We start from the raw sequence: 15,092 nt of genomic DNA on the forward strand, positions 1-15,092 counted from the left end.
AAGTTATCCAAGAAGCCAATATGATTGAGAGAGAAATAAAAAAGGAGCCTGTGCCCAGGTGTGACTGCATGAGCAAGAAGTGATATAAATCAGGGGTCTCCAACCCCTGGGCCACAGACCAGTACCAGTCCATAGCCTGTTAGGAACCAGGCCGCACAGCAGGAGGTGAGCAGCAGGCGGGCAGGCATTACCTCCTGAGCTCCACCTCCTGTAAGATCAGTGGGGCATTGGATTTTCGTAGAAGCGCAAACCCTGTTGTGAACTGTGCTTGCGAGGGATCTAGACTGCACACTCCTTATGAGAGTCTAACTAATGCCTGATCACCTGAGGTGGAACAGTTTCATCCTGAAACTATCCCCGCCCCAACCCCCGTCAATGGAAAAATTGTCTTCCACGAAACCGGTCCCCGGTGCCAAAAAGGTTGGGGACCACTAATGTAAATAAATACAGGGTCAACACTCATCTGGTCTAGGGTGTGTGTACATGTATTTGGAACCAATAAGCCAAGCAGAGATGAACCAAACATACCAACCAATCTGACCAGTAGTTACTCTATTAGTCCTAGGAAAGTATTGGACAATATTATAAATTTTATTTTTGTCAACAACTGGAGACTGGAGATATACTTAAGAATGTCATGTAAGGCCCTACCCTCAGAAAATTCACATTTTTATGGAAGGATTGGCAAAAAACTAGGGAAAAAAACATGAAAATATATAAAATAATTATATGTGAAGTATGGCATTGAAGAAAGCCAATGAGAGGCTGAGCTAGAACAGGGGTTGGCAAACTTTTTTCCACAAGGGGCCAGATCGTAAAGATTTTAGGCTTTGTGTGCCATGCGGTCTCTGTTGCAACTACTCAGCTCTGCCAACGTAACCCGAGAGCAGCCAAGTCCACAGGTAAGGGAATGGGTGTGGCCGTGTCCCAATCAACTTTATTTACAAACCCAGATTGTGGTCACATTTGGCCCTGTAGTTTGCAGACCCCTGAGCTACAGCATAACGTTTGTGGGGTGAAATGGGGGCAGAGACCTATGTTACATGGATGGTCACAGAGGATGTCCCCCGAGGAGGTGACATGTAAGTTGAGACTTGAAGGATAAGGAAGTGCAGCCATGGGGACACAGAGCCCCTGGCAGGGACGAGCTTAGCTGAGTGGAGCATCTGGTGGCAGAACAGAGGTCAAGGGCTGGCAAGGGAGGGGGTGGCAGGTAGTGGGGGTGGCTCATGGGCCCTGCAAGAAGTTGGAATTTTCTTCCAAGTGCAACAGAAAGCTATGGGCAGTTTCACGTAGGGAATTGGCAGAATTTGAGTGACTTTCATCTTAAAAATCTCACCTCCTTGAAGCTGCTTTGTAACATATAGACTCCCTGGGAGACAAGGACGGCTGCCAGGGCCAGTCATGGGCTTCATGCAGCAGCTGGGTGGGTAGCAGGGCTGCAGTGGCAGCAGTGATGCTGGCCAGAAGTGGGGCCTTTGAAATGTGGTAGGAATCAGGACTCAGCTTGTGAAGGGGATACTCCTGGGCCATCTCCAGATTTCCTGGCTGAACAGGTGGGCAGGGCTGGGGATGCATCATTGCTGAGTGAGGAAGATTCCAATGCCTCAGAGGAGGGAGCAGGTCACAGAAAGAAGGGGTTGGACCCCATCACTCAAACCATCCATGGCTGTTCATTGTGTCAGTCAGTCTTAACTGAGCACCACTGTGTGCCCAGCACAAAGCCTCCTTGTAAGGCCTCACTTGGATGGAGTCGGACAGGTAAATGAGGTCACATGCCTGTTCTCTGTCCATGCTGCTACACCTTCCCACCCCCGAGTTTTCAACTTAGGCTTCCAGACATCAAAGATTCAGGACGACAGCAAGGACAGAAGCGGGGGCTGCAGGAAAAGCAGTGACCTGTCCAGCACTGGCAAAGTTGTTGAAGAAGCTGGAAAGTTTTTTAAAGTTTAACTTTTCTATAAAGTAGAACGGTCACCTCTGTGAGCTTTAAGTAAAAGCTGAGCCAGATGAACTTACTTAAATGTCAGCCGCCCAGAGAGTGTAAGGGGAGGTTCTTGGCTTGATTTTTGCTGTTTTTCTGAAAGGAAAGGCTCGAGAGAAGCAGGAACAGCAAAAGGAGACGTGGATCCAGGCCTGCGATGCCACAGGGGCACACCCACGGTGGGCTCTGGGCAAGTCACGTGCCTCCGAAGGCCTCGGTGGACCCCTCTATAAACTTGGAGTTGGAGCAGATGCTCTGCAGGCCTTTCTCACTCACCCTGACACCTGGCATCATGCCTGTGCAGTAAACTCCCTTTGTTGGGTGATTTCCTTCACCACAGTTGTAACCCAAAGGGTCTGTGGCCCTTGTAAATTGTGACCACCTGCCTTCTGTCTGGGAGCCATAAATCACAGCACAGGGAGCTAAACAGCCTTTCCTGCTCAAACTCAGGGCCTCCTCGCCGGCAAGCAGAGCCACTTCTGTCCACTGGCAGAGTCATCTGGCACACGATGATGAGCATCCGGTGCCCCCAAGTTTACAATGAGATCCATGGCCCTCCCTCATCAATATGTCTGACCCCTGGAGACACGGACTGAGTCATTTCTGATCTCCCCGCTCTTCTCCGCCAGCCCCGCATTTGACCCTCTCTACAGCCTCTTCCATGAGGTATTTTCATTTATGTGTATGTTTGGTATATTTATTCAGCAGGTATTTATTAAACATCTACTATGTGCCAGATGTGGAATTAAGGGCTGGGGATACAGGACAGACAAGACAGATACGTGTGCCCACAAAGAGACCACAATCTGGTAAGGAAGCACGCCTCACAATTGATTCAAAATTACTACTTGGAGTAAGTGCTATGAGGAAGTTAAAACCGGATAGATGTGACAGAGAAGCACAGGCGGATCTGGTTTTGATTACAGCAGCGTCAGAGAAGGAAAGGCCAGGCAAGGTCTCTCTGGGGAACTGGCATGTCGAGTGATTAGGAGGAGGACAGATGAAATGTGAGGTGTGGACAGGGCACAGGCACAGGCAGCAGGGCAGAAGGACTGGCACATGCCAGGCCTGGCAGCTCATGTGAATGGTTTGGGATTTCATCCTAGGTACAACATTTCAATGTTGAATGCTATTTATTAAGGGTTTTATTAGATTCTAGGGCTGCCATAACAAAGTAGCACAAACTGAGTGCTTAAGACAACAGAAACGTATTCTCCCACAGTCCTGGAGGGTGACAGTCTGAAATCAATGTGTCGGCAGGGCCGTGCCCCCTCTGAGACATCCAGGGAAAAATTCCCTCGTGCTTCTTCCTAACTTCCAGCAGCTGCCCACAGTCCCTGGCATTCTTTGGCTTATAGCAGCACGATATGGTTTGGAGGTCTGTCCCCTCCAAATTGCATGCTGAAATGTGATTCCTAATGGTGGAGGTGGGGCCTAGTGGGAAGTGATTGGATCAGGAGGGTGGATGCCCCATGAATAGTTTAGTAACATCCCCTCGGTGAGGAGTGAGCTCTTGCTCAGTGAGTTCATGCAGGATTTGGTTGTTTAAAAGAGTCTGGGACCTCCCCAGTTCTCTCTCTCTCTCTCTCGCTCCCACTCTCACCAGGTGACCTGCCTGCTCCCGCTTCACCTTCTGCCATGACTGGAAGCTTCCTGAGGTCCCTCACCAGGAGCAGATGACAGCACTCAGGTTCCTGTCCCCGCTGCAGAACAGTGAGTCAATTAAACCTCTTTTCTCCATCAATTCCTCAGTTTCAGGTGTTCCTTTACAGTCATGCAATTGGACTAATACATCACTCCAATCTCTGCCTGTCTTTGTGTGTCCTCTCCTCATCTTATAAGAACATCCGTCATTGGATTTAAAGCCCACCCTCATCCAGGATGACTTCAACTTACTTACAACTACAAGGACTGTTATTTCCAAATAAGGTCACATTCTGATGTTCTGGGAAGACATGAATTTTTGGGGCGGGGAATCCCTATTCAACCTACTATAAGATTTTAGGCAGGGGATGAGCATAATGAGATTAATGTTTCAAAAACAGGGTCCTGGTTGGACTGTGAGGAATGGATTCAAGTGAGGAAGAGAGGAAGCAGGAGTGAGCCAGGACACTTGGAGGATGATGGGGGCCAGGATGGGCTGGGGGAGGTGGAAAGAAGGGATAGATTTGGAATCTGTTCTGGAGGTTGAGGGTACATGATAGGCCCTGGATGTAGGTGAAAGGTAAAGGAGAGGAGTAAAGACCGCCACCCAGTTGCCTGGACACCACACATACTTTGAGAGCATGAGACAAGCCCCTTCTTCCCCCAGCACAGACAAGGTGCTCACTAAGCACCTGCACAGTGACGGATGGCTCAGGACAAACACTTCCGGTGCCAGAGCAGGTATCTGAGTTGTAGGGCACACGGCCTCTTTCTCCACTTTGCAGCCGACACTTCCAGGCTCAGTCTCTGACTTGGACAGGGGCTTCCACCCAGCCAGAGAGGCAGAAGCTGACCTGTCCTCCCAGGTCCTCCCCCAGATCGCCTTCCTCTGTTTTCAGAGCACCCCTGGGGACCTCTGGCTGGCAGGTGGGTGAACGGTTGTCGTTGCCATTTCCATGGCAACTTAGGTCCAATTTCATTCTGTCCATACCCTCTCCACTCTCCCACCACTGGAGTATTTCATAGTAAATCTCTGACATCATCTCATTTCATCCATAAGTATCTCAGCAGGCAGCTCTAAAGGATAATGACTCTTTAAAAAAAAACATAATCACAATCCCATTATCACACCTAAACACATCAACAGTAATTCCAGTCAGTGTTCAATGATCAATTGCCTCAAATTTTTTTTTTTTTACCAGTTGGTTTGTTAAACTCAGGATCCAAATAAAATCCACCCACCGCATGTAGTTTCATCTGACCTGCCCCACTCAGACCACAGGACCTTCGGGGTAGAAGCCCAAGTTTACGTCTTAACTTCACTGGAGCAGAGCTGATATGTGGTAAGTCATTCATAAATCGGGGCTGAACAACAGAAGGGAGAGGGAGGAGAATGCTGGATCCTCAGACCTGTTAAGGATGCTGACAGGAAAGACCCAAAGTCAAAATATGGGCAACAGAAGGAGACAGCAGGAGGAAATTGAAGTGCAGACATTAAAAGAAATTCTGTCTGTGCTGAAGGCTTCTTTGAAGCTTTGACAAGGAGAAACACTTGCTCTTTGCTCCTTGCCTGCTCTTTGACAAGTAGCCTTGAAGCAGTTTTGTAACCTTAAGAGGAGCCTGTGACCACCAGAGAGTGGAAAGCAGTGGTTTCTGAGAAGTGGCCCAGGGAGAAGAGAAAAGCCCAAAGGCACATACACATGTGTGTGCACACACACAGGCACACTGGCACACACACACACACACACACACACGCAGAGCTCATCAGGCTGCCTGTGATCTGTGCTTCAAGACACTGGCACTACAAAAACTCAAACCTGAATCTGCTCAAGCCTCCCGATTCAAGTTCTAGGTTACAGGAAATACGGGGGACAGAGGAACATGCTAAACACGGCCCCAGGGATACAAACAGCAAATGTGAGGTATGGAAACCATAGAAGAGATGAGGAGATTGTGTAAACAATTACATTGTAAGGAAAGAAAGAGAGAGAGAAACTACAGCTCAAATGAAACTGCATGCAACGTATGGATTTTATTTGGATCCTGAGTTGAACAAACCAACCGGTAAAAAAAAAAAGAAAATTGAGGCAATCGATCATTGAACACTGACTGGAATTACTGTTGACGTGTTTAAGTGTTATAATGGGATTGTGATCATGTTTTTTTTTAAAGAGTCATTATCCTTTAGAGCTGCCTGCTGAAATACTTACGGATGAAATGAGATGATGTCAGAGATTTACTATGAAATAATCCAGTAGTGGGAGAGTGGAGAGGGTATGGACAGAATGAAATCGGCCCTAAGTTGGCGACTGTTGAAGATGGATGTTGGGATCATGGTACTTTGTTGTTCTCTCCACTTTTGTACATGTTTGGAATTTTCTATGATGAACAGAAATTTAAAAAAAAAATTACCAAGGGGACTCCCAGCTCCACCACTGACTGGCTGGGGCCCTCCCAACCATTCCTGGCTTCCCTGAGACTCAGTGTCCCCACGGGTAGGGGCTCCTGCCTCGCAGGGAGTAGTGTCTAGCAAGAACTCCATCCCTGTTCATTATTTCTGCTATTTGTTTATGAGTGTTTACTCTCTGTTTCTCTTGGGACAGTCTCAAAGGAGCATCAAATTAATGGATTATCCTGCAACAGGGCGCAGGTATTTTTTGCTTCCTCCAAGAAGCTTGCTTGATACCCAACTCGGCTGAAGTGGGTGTCTCCCCAGGATCATCCTGACACTCTGCAGGGGCATCCCCCATTAGACTGAGCTGTCTTCGGCACCTAGCATGCCGTAAGCACTCAGTAAGTACTATTTGACCAACCAAATGAATGAACTCTGCATCCCTGGCTTTTCAGGGTCCCACTTTGCTGAATGAAGTCCAAAAGATACGATGCAGAAATCTGCCTTCTCCGCATTACTCTGTCTCTGCTTTGCTGTGTGACCCTGAGCAAGGATCTCAACCTCTCTGAGCCTCTTAAGTCATTCTTCCTGATGGCCATGCTGTGATAGGAAATGGATGGAAATCTGACCATTGCCCATTGCCTCCCAGTTTCAGGTGAACCTGGCTTTGTAACACAACGTTGCCTGGGGATGAGGCCTGTACTGAAGGGAACTGCCCAAAGGGCCAGCCCAAAGCAGCTCCGATGGCCTCAGCTTGAAAGGTGCCACCACATCCAACCCACCCACCTCCCCTCTCTGCTAGATTCCCTCGTGGTCCACAGAGACTCTGCACAAAGTCCTCGGGCTCTCAACGACTTTCATCAATGAGACTCTCATTGTGATAAAAATCACTCACCAATGACATTTAAGAACAAATAGGTTAACATTTCAGACAAGCCCATAACACAACAAACACAATGAGGGATCCTTTTCAGACAGGGGAATTGGTTGCTGGAAACCACCAAGTAAGCAACGTCCTCTGACTGCCAGAACTGCAGCTTTAACGGCTGGGAGAAGAAAACACAGCCTGCCAATGTGATTTTACCAATGGTACAGCATACCTATAACCCATGTTAGCATGGCTGAAAACCCACACAAGAACTTCGCGCAGCTCCATACCCAGGTGAGCAATATTCAGAGATGCTGGCGGTGACAATCACATGAACTGCAACTTATGCAGATTATGACACCTGCACCTGCAGCTATGGAGACCTTCATGGATCCTGCGGGGCACACAGGCCCCCAGCAGCTCTGGGTCCTCGGCCCAGGACACAGAGGAAAGGCCCAGCCCCAGGCTGTGGCTGAACAGTGTCTGGACAGAAGAGCACAGCTGTTTGGGGGATTTGATGGCTGGTCCCCCTGGATCCTCCAGGGAGCTTGGCAGGCGATACCACAGCTAAAGACCAGAATGGAATAAGGAAAATCTTTCCCCTCCATTCCCTGGCCTAGAACAGCCTAGAGGAAAGGGCTTTGGGGGCCAGGAGCAGAGCCAGCTTCCTGGGTTGGTTTCCTAGTTCTAGAACACTGGCAGCCCAGGTGGCTACTGGGCCAAACCCTTGTTTACTGTGGCTCTTCTGTGCCTGTCTGAATCCTTCCCCAAGCTTCCAAGACCAGCTCAGTGCCCTCTCCTTCCTCTTCCTCTCCTTCCTCCACACCCAGCATCCCCAGCCTCCCAGCTCTGCTCTGATCCCATTTTGCACACCAGCTGAGTCTTCTCACCCACTCACTGTTCCCGGGGCTCTACTCCCACTCTGCATAGCAGCTTCCAGGGCCAATGCCCAGCATGCACACAGGTGCAGTGGATTTGAGGAGTACCTACTCAGTGCAGGGTCCAGTGAGGCCCTAAAGAAATAGAGAATAAACAAAATACGCAAAGACAAGCTCTCTTCCCCTAGCAAACTCTCCCTCCAGGGAGGAGGCCATAGGAACCGGAGGCTCCAGGGCAGGTAGACCCAGCTGCACATAGCAGCTCAGGAGTCCCTCTGGTGCTTATCACAGCTGCCTGAAGTCCCCAGGTCTAGCTGGAGGTCCCACAACCAAGGGCTCATGCTGGCAAACATGGGGCCAGAGTTGGATTGGGAGATACCCAAGGAAATGCAGCCCCACTGGAGCAGCAGAGGGGAGCAGGGAGCTCAGGGGATGCAAGGCAAGGGATTCCAGGTACACGGTGCTTCTGAGGCCCTGAGATGCCCCAAACCTCTTCCATTCTCAGCTGTCTTCCCAGCCAGGTCCCAAACCTGCAGGCTGCATTGCAGGGTGCTGGCGCCCTCTAGTGGACGAAATGGCAGGTGCCCCCGGCTCCTCTACTGAGGAAGGAGGATTCAAGTTCCCAGGCAGGCACCAGCCCAGGGCAAAACTGTGCAGTGCAGGACACTTGCTTCCAGCCCCAGCGTCCCTCCCCTTGCCCCTTCTCAGCATTTCCCCCTTTTTCCCACAGATCTCAGACACAAAGCCACGCATTCTCCCTCCCACTCTTCCCCAGTTTGCTTTGCCAATCTTATGTCTACCAATGTGTGAAATTTACACTGTAAATGAATAATAAGGGATAATATGGTGGGTTTTTTTAGGTGCAGCTGGCACAGTCTCTGTTAGGAGTGAAGTTCCAATATGGTGATTTGGGCATTAAAGAGGTATTTCTAGGCGGCATGCGAGGCCCCGCTTTCCCCTTCTGAGAGGAAGTAGGCCTCTATACCATATGACTTGAAATCAGGAGCATTCCACTTTTCAAAGGCCAAAGTATAACCAGTGGACCCTAAAGGGGAGTGAGGGGGATCCTGAGCTCACTGCCTAGGCAACATCCGAGAGGACCAAGTGGGCTTGGAGTCCCCTAGGCACAGCAATGGAGGGTGGAGGAGAAAAGCAATGACCCGCCCTCACCCTCACTCTGCAGCCACTGGAGGCATCCCTAGGTGCTCCCAAGACAGCAGGTGGCATGTGGCAAGAGAAGCCCATCCAGACCCATTGGCACCCATTTCTCTAACAATATCAAATTCCTATGCTTGTCAGAGAGGCCACTTCCCCATATCCCAGGAAAAGCTTTTTAAGAGACACAACAGTGAATCAAGCACAGTTCCTGCCCTTGAGGAGTTGGGAGGCCATTCATCGAATGTCAGATCCAACTGCCAACCTCACACTGTCCGTCCTGTGCTGTACTGCACTAGAGCTGTCAAACACATCACACTTTACCTCCCACACTGCACATGGCCTCAGAACCCCTCCCTCACTGTGCTCTGGAGGCAGCTGTCCTCCACCCCACCCCAAGCCACTGGAGTTTACCTTGACAGTGTGCCCTATCCCTGTATGGTGGAGAAGGCCTGCTCACCGGTCTCCAGAATGCCCAAATCCACCCATTTCTCTGCGTCCCCACCCAAGCTACCAGCATCTCTTTCTGGACTATGGTTTCCTTTCCTCCCCTTCCACTCAGGACACTGTATACAGATCAGCGGAGGGAAAAAAATGCTCTTTAAAAAGCTTGAGTCTTCATTACCTCCCTTCAACAGCTTCCCTACCTGGCCCTCTGTCACCCCTCTCAGCTCAGATGCTGCCTTCAGCCTTGATATGGTCTGGCTGTGTCCCCACCTCTCATCTTGAATTGTAGCTCCCATAATTACCATCTGTTGTGGGAGGGACCTGGTGGAAAATAACTGAATGGGGGCAGTTTCACTCATACTGTTCTCGTGGTAGTGAATAAGTCTCACAAGATCTGAAGGTTTTATAAGGAGTTTCCTCCCTCTCTTGGCTCTCATTCTCTTGTCTGCCACCATGTAAGATGTGCCTTTTGCCTTAATTGTGAGGCCTTCCCAGCCACGTGGAACTGTGAGTCCATTAAACCTCTTTTTCTTTAGAAGTTACCCAGTCTCAGGTATGTCTTTATCAGAGGCATGAAAACGGACTAATACAAGCCTTCTCTCAGCTTCTCCACTAGCCCAGTCTCTTCCCACCTTAGGGTCCTCCTCACGCCATCCCCTCTGCCAGGGCAGCCCACTCCCACCCCACTAGACGCTTGCCAACCTGGCTCTTTCTCAGTCTTGAGGCTTGGCTGAAACACCACCTTGCTCAGAGAAGACTCCCCAGCCGGCACCCCACAACACACAACCACAGCACCCATGGGTTCCCCACACTGCCCTCGTGGTAGACTGTGATTGTTTTCCTTACACTGTTTACCTTTAGGCCCATCTCGCCAGCTGGAATGGAAGCTCAAGGACAGTTGAGACGTTGACTTCATTCACCATTGTATCCCTGGCATCTTGCCGCACATAATAGGTGCTCAGCAAACATTAGAATGAAAGAATAAATGAAAGGGCCCAGCACCATAGAAGCAATGCAATGAGGGTTCAGAGGAGGAAGCAATCACTTACGGGTTGGGGTGGAGAATAAGATTTGAACATGCAGAGGTGAGGAATAAGAAACTGCAGAAGCAAAGGCACGGGGTGGGGTGTGCCTGAGGAAGCACTGAGTGCAGTGAACAGGGAGGGCCAGGGAAAAGCAGGTGGTCTTGGAGGGCTCTGACAGTGATTGACGGAGGAGCAGAAAGGCTCAGGGAAGATGGGCTGCAAAGCAGAGGTGGGCAGAAAAACTGGAGAGAAGGCAATAAAATCAGCAGAGACAATTTGACAGAGAGTGACCAGGGCCTGGACCAGCACAGGAGACGGGCGGATGTGAAACCCAGGCAGAGGTGACAGGGCCTGTCTCCTGGCAAAGGACAGGCTGCCTCGGGTCCCCATCAATCCACATCCCTGTGCCTCTAGGCTGCAGACAGGAAACAGAGGCTAGATGGAGACCTTGGGCTCCCTGAGCCATGCCCATTGCTGCCACTTTTACCCTACTTCCCACCCCATCTGCATTTCTGTCTCTCCTTTCCTTTCCTCCACTTGAAGGATCCATCCTGAGGTCTCATTTCTGGCCATCAGCGATAAGCTGCAGCTGCTAAGAAGCACCCCAGGAGGCATCCACCTGGTCCCAGGGTCTGGGCGGAGGCCACACCTTTTTTCCAGTCCTGGGCCTGGTACCCCTTGATGAAATCTGACCGCCATCTAGTGGACACAGTTGGAATGTGCAGTGTGGCCACACCCTGCATCCTGGTCCAGGCGGGGCCTGATGCAAGCAAATTAGCATCAGAAAATTCACCACCAACAGGAAGGCTGAGGAGGCTGGTGAACCCCAAACCACTAGTCCTGCACACGGATGCCCCTGTTGAAGTACAGGTGAGGTTTAATGCAAGCAAATTAGCATCCGAAAATTCATGACCATTAGCAAGGCTGACAAGGGTGGTGAACCCCAAAGCAGTAGCCCTGCACACGGACGCCCCTGTTTACGCGGTGGTTTCAATATGCTGGCCAAAGGAGCCAGTGGGCAGGCAGGGGTAGACAAGCAGTGGCTCCTGCAGAAAGTGTGCAGACTCATCTGGAAAAGGGCAGGCCTCTTAGCAGAGCTAATGTGTATAAAGCATTTACCATGTGCCACGCTGGTGCTAAATGCTTCATGCATGCTCATTACTTCATTTGACCTCCTATCAGGTGGCAGTGACTAAGCAAAAAGCAGGCACAAGGTTCATGTGGCTGGTAAGTGCAGAGCAGGGATTTGAACCCAGGTACCCTCAGCCAGATTCTGAATCATAAAGCTACAAACCCCTGGACAGCAGTCACACGCAAAGGAAGTTAAGCCAGAAGGCATTTAAGTAGGAAGCTGCCGCCAGACCATGCACCAGACTCTAGCTGCTCGAAACTCTCGTCTGTTGGTAGTTCAGAGCTCTGTACCGGAAGAAGGCTGTGAAAATGGACTTGCCCATGACCTTCCAGGTTGTGGCTTTCTATTATCCTGAGGCCCCTGACATGAGATTGGCCCACCCAACACACTCAACAGCAGTGTGTGCCACCCTGCTTCAAATAGTTATAGCCCCTTTACCCTGGAACGGGTGGGTTTAATTCCTAAGGCCGACACATGGGTCCTGGGAAGCGGGCTTTACTTTTTTTTTGGTAAAGTCCCACATTCTAGTGCATTACCTTCCTTCTCCTTCCCCTCATTTCGAAACCCATATCCAAATGTATTGGTGGGGGGGAGGGGGGTACTCAGTACACCCATATCATGATATCATGAAATCCAGACATCCAGGAAGGAAATCAAGGTCAAGGAAACTTCAGGTTCAGTGGGAAGAGCTGGAGTCTGAGTGCCCACTGACCAAGCTTCCCCTAAGAGCTTGAGGAGTTTCCCAAGACACACTCATTCTGCTTCTCCATCTGTAAAATGGGAAGTGGCTACTCGTGCCTCTAAAGCTGTTAGCCCAATGACTGGCAATTAGTTCTTGCTCAATATATATTACTTTACCTTTACCCTGAAAAAAAAACAAATTGTCCATCTGCTTTCTTTTTTTCCATTTTAAATAAAGATAGGCATTTGGAGACATTGCTTTATATTTTGGAAAAAAGAAAAGTGTACGTCCAATAATTAACAACCCCTGACCCTTGGTCTGAGAACCAATTGGGTAGGGGGAGTGTGGCACATGAAAAGACACACGCCCCATCCAAATGCTCTCTGTTCACTAGCAACCCCGTACTCCACGCTGGGGCACAGACCCAGGGCCGCCAGGTCTTCTTACAGATTTAACAAAAGCTAGACTTTTACAGAAAAATTTTCTGACATCTGAAGCGTCGACCTCATTTCTTTGAAAATTTAAAGTTATCAAAGAAGCTTTAAATAACTAAAGCTACTTTAATTATTTTACAGTAGCTTTAGTGATGTGATGTGATGGGTGGGCCATCTGTCTGGAGCCCACAGGTCACCACTATGTGTGGCCACGCACAGGCCTCGCATATTATCACTTAAGAGCTTTGTTAAATTTCACTGTTGGGGCCAGGCACAATGGCTCACACCTGTAATCCCAGCACTTTGGGAGCTGAGGCAGTCAGATCACTTGAGGTCAGGAGTTCGAGACCAGCCTGGCCAACATGAGGAAACCCTATCTCTACTAAAAATACAAAAATTGGTCAGGCATGGTGGCGCTCACCTGTACTCCCAGCTACTCGGGAGGCTGAGGCAGGAGAATCACTTGAACCCAGGAGGCGGAGTTTGCAGTGAGATGAGATTGCACCACTGCACTCCAGCCTGAGCGACGGAGTGAGATTCTGCCTCAAAGAAACAAAAAGCAAAAAACAAAACCGTTTGGTGAACTGTTGAAGGGATTCCTGTCCCCACTCTCTGGTTCTTGCCCTTCCTTCAAGACTTAATTAAAAACTAACTCTGATATGAGACCTCCCTCAATCACCATCCAAATCTCTACAAATAACTACAATATTGTTAGGTAACTTTTCTTGGATAAAGTCCTGTGTCCCCTGAGAGCCAGAGGGCTGCCCCAGGTGAGGCCATGGTTGGCCCTTTGTATCTTCTGCCTTCTCTAGGCTTTGTGAATGTGGGTTGATGATGGTAATAACCCTCCCCGAATACTTCCCACCCTGAATCCTAATCTCTCTAACCACAGTTGATCATCTTTCTTCCTGGCAACCAGCAAAGGAACCAGGGCAGTATTTCCAGATCATTCCTCATCACCAACTTCTGACAGGGACCTCAAACCCGGAATTAGAAATGTCAGCTTCCCTCTCTCTTCCTCTAATTGTTCCACAACCTGGAGTGACACTGCATTGGTTAGTGCAACTTAGTAGTCTTTTGAAACACTAGCTGTTGACGTGGCTTTGTGGCTCAGCATCTTTTTCTGTTTTTTTTTGTTTTTGTTTTTGTTTTTTTTGAGATGAAGTCTCTGTCGCCCAGGCTGGAGTGCAATGGCGCGATCTCAGCTCACTGCAGCCTCTGCTTCCCATGCTCAAGCGATTCTTCTGCCTCAGCCTCATGAGTAGCTTAAATTACAGGCATGCGCCACCATGCCTGGCTAATTTTCATATTTTTAGTGGAAATGGGGTTTCTCCATGTTGGCCAGGCTGGTCTTGAACTCCTGATCTCAAGTGATCCACCTGCCTCAGCCTCCCAAAGTGCTGGAATTAAAGGTGTGAGCCACTGCGCCCAGCCAGTTCAGCATCTTGTCTGATGAATAGTCATGAGGCCTGTCTTAGTTTGGGTCTCCCTGAAAGCTGCTAGAGAGACAAGAGTTTGGCTGCAAGTCATTTATGTGCAAGCTGATGCCAGGAAGGCCAGTTAGGGACTGGGACAGGGAGACACAGAAGAGAAAAGCCAAGAAAGGGGTGCTCATGAGTAGGTCACTGATGAGGGCAACTGGAGCATCATCCCACCCACAGGGACCCTCCAGAGTATGCCCTTGAGGGGCAGAGAAGGTGGGCTGTTTATCCCCCCAGCTCTCACCTCTGCGGTGTTGGCTCCCAAGCACCAGAGGCAGAAACCAAGAACACCCTCCACAGAGAGGCCCAGGAAGAGAGGGGGTGCAGGAACATCCGCATCTGTCCTCCAGGGTGGCTGAGGGGAGAGAGGTAGGGCCTACAGAATCTACTGCAAAACTCTGCCTCAAGAAAGTCCAAGTCTGTGACCGAAGCCCACCTTTACACCTAAATTACACTGCAAAGCACCTCACACTGGCTCAGCAGGTTTTCCTAACACTCCTGTGCTAGACGTGGGGTCAGTCATTGTTACTAGCCCTAATTAACAAAAGGGGGAGATCAAGTGTGTGCCTGAAGTCATATAACCAATTACTAACTCTGCTTTGCAGACTCGATGACCTTCGTATCACTGAAGACCTTGCCAGGGGGCTACTTTAAATAGCAAAGCATTTAATCCTTTAAAATCATGTTGTAATTTTTAAAGTTGATTTCCTTGGAGCTTTTTGGGAATTCACCTGGTGTGGGGTATCTCCTGTCTCTGTGTGCCTGGCCTGGCTACAGTAACTCCATATTCAGTATCTACCAAGTCCTAGCCCCTCACAATGCCATGAGACCCAAATGTCTTTCTGACAGTTACTCTTTCAACCTCTACATTTCACCATTATGTAAAATTATTTCCTGGGCACTGACAAGATTTTATCTTTAATAAAACTGAATTAAAACAGCAAGCACAGGCACACCGTTTCAGCTGACC

Source organism: Pongo pygmaeus, chromosome 8 (assembly GCF_028885625.2).
Source record: "Pongo pygmaeus isolate AG05252 chromosome 8, NHGRI_mPonPyg2-v2.0_pri, whole genome shotgun sequence".
Lineage (NCBI taxonomy): Eukaryota > Metazoa > Chordata > Mammalia > Primates > Hominidae > Pongo > Pongo pygmaeus.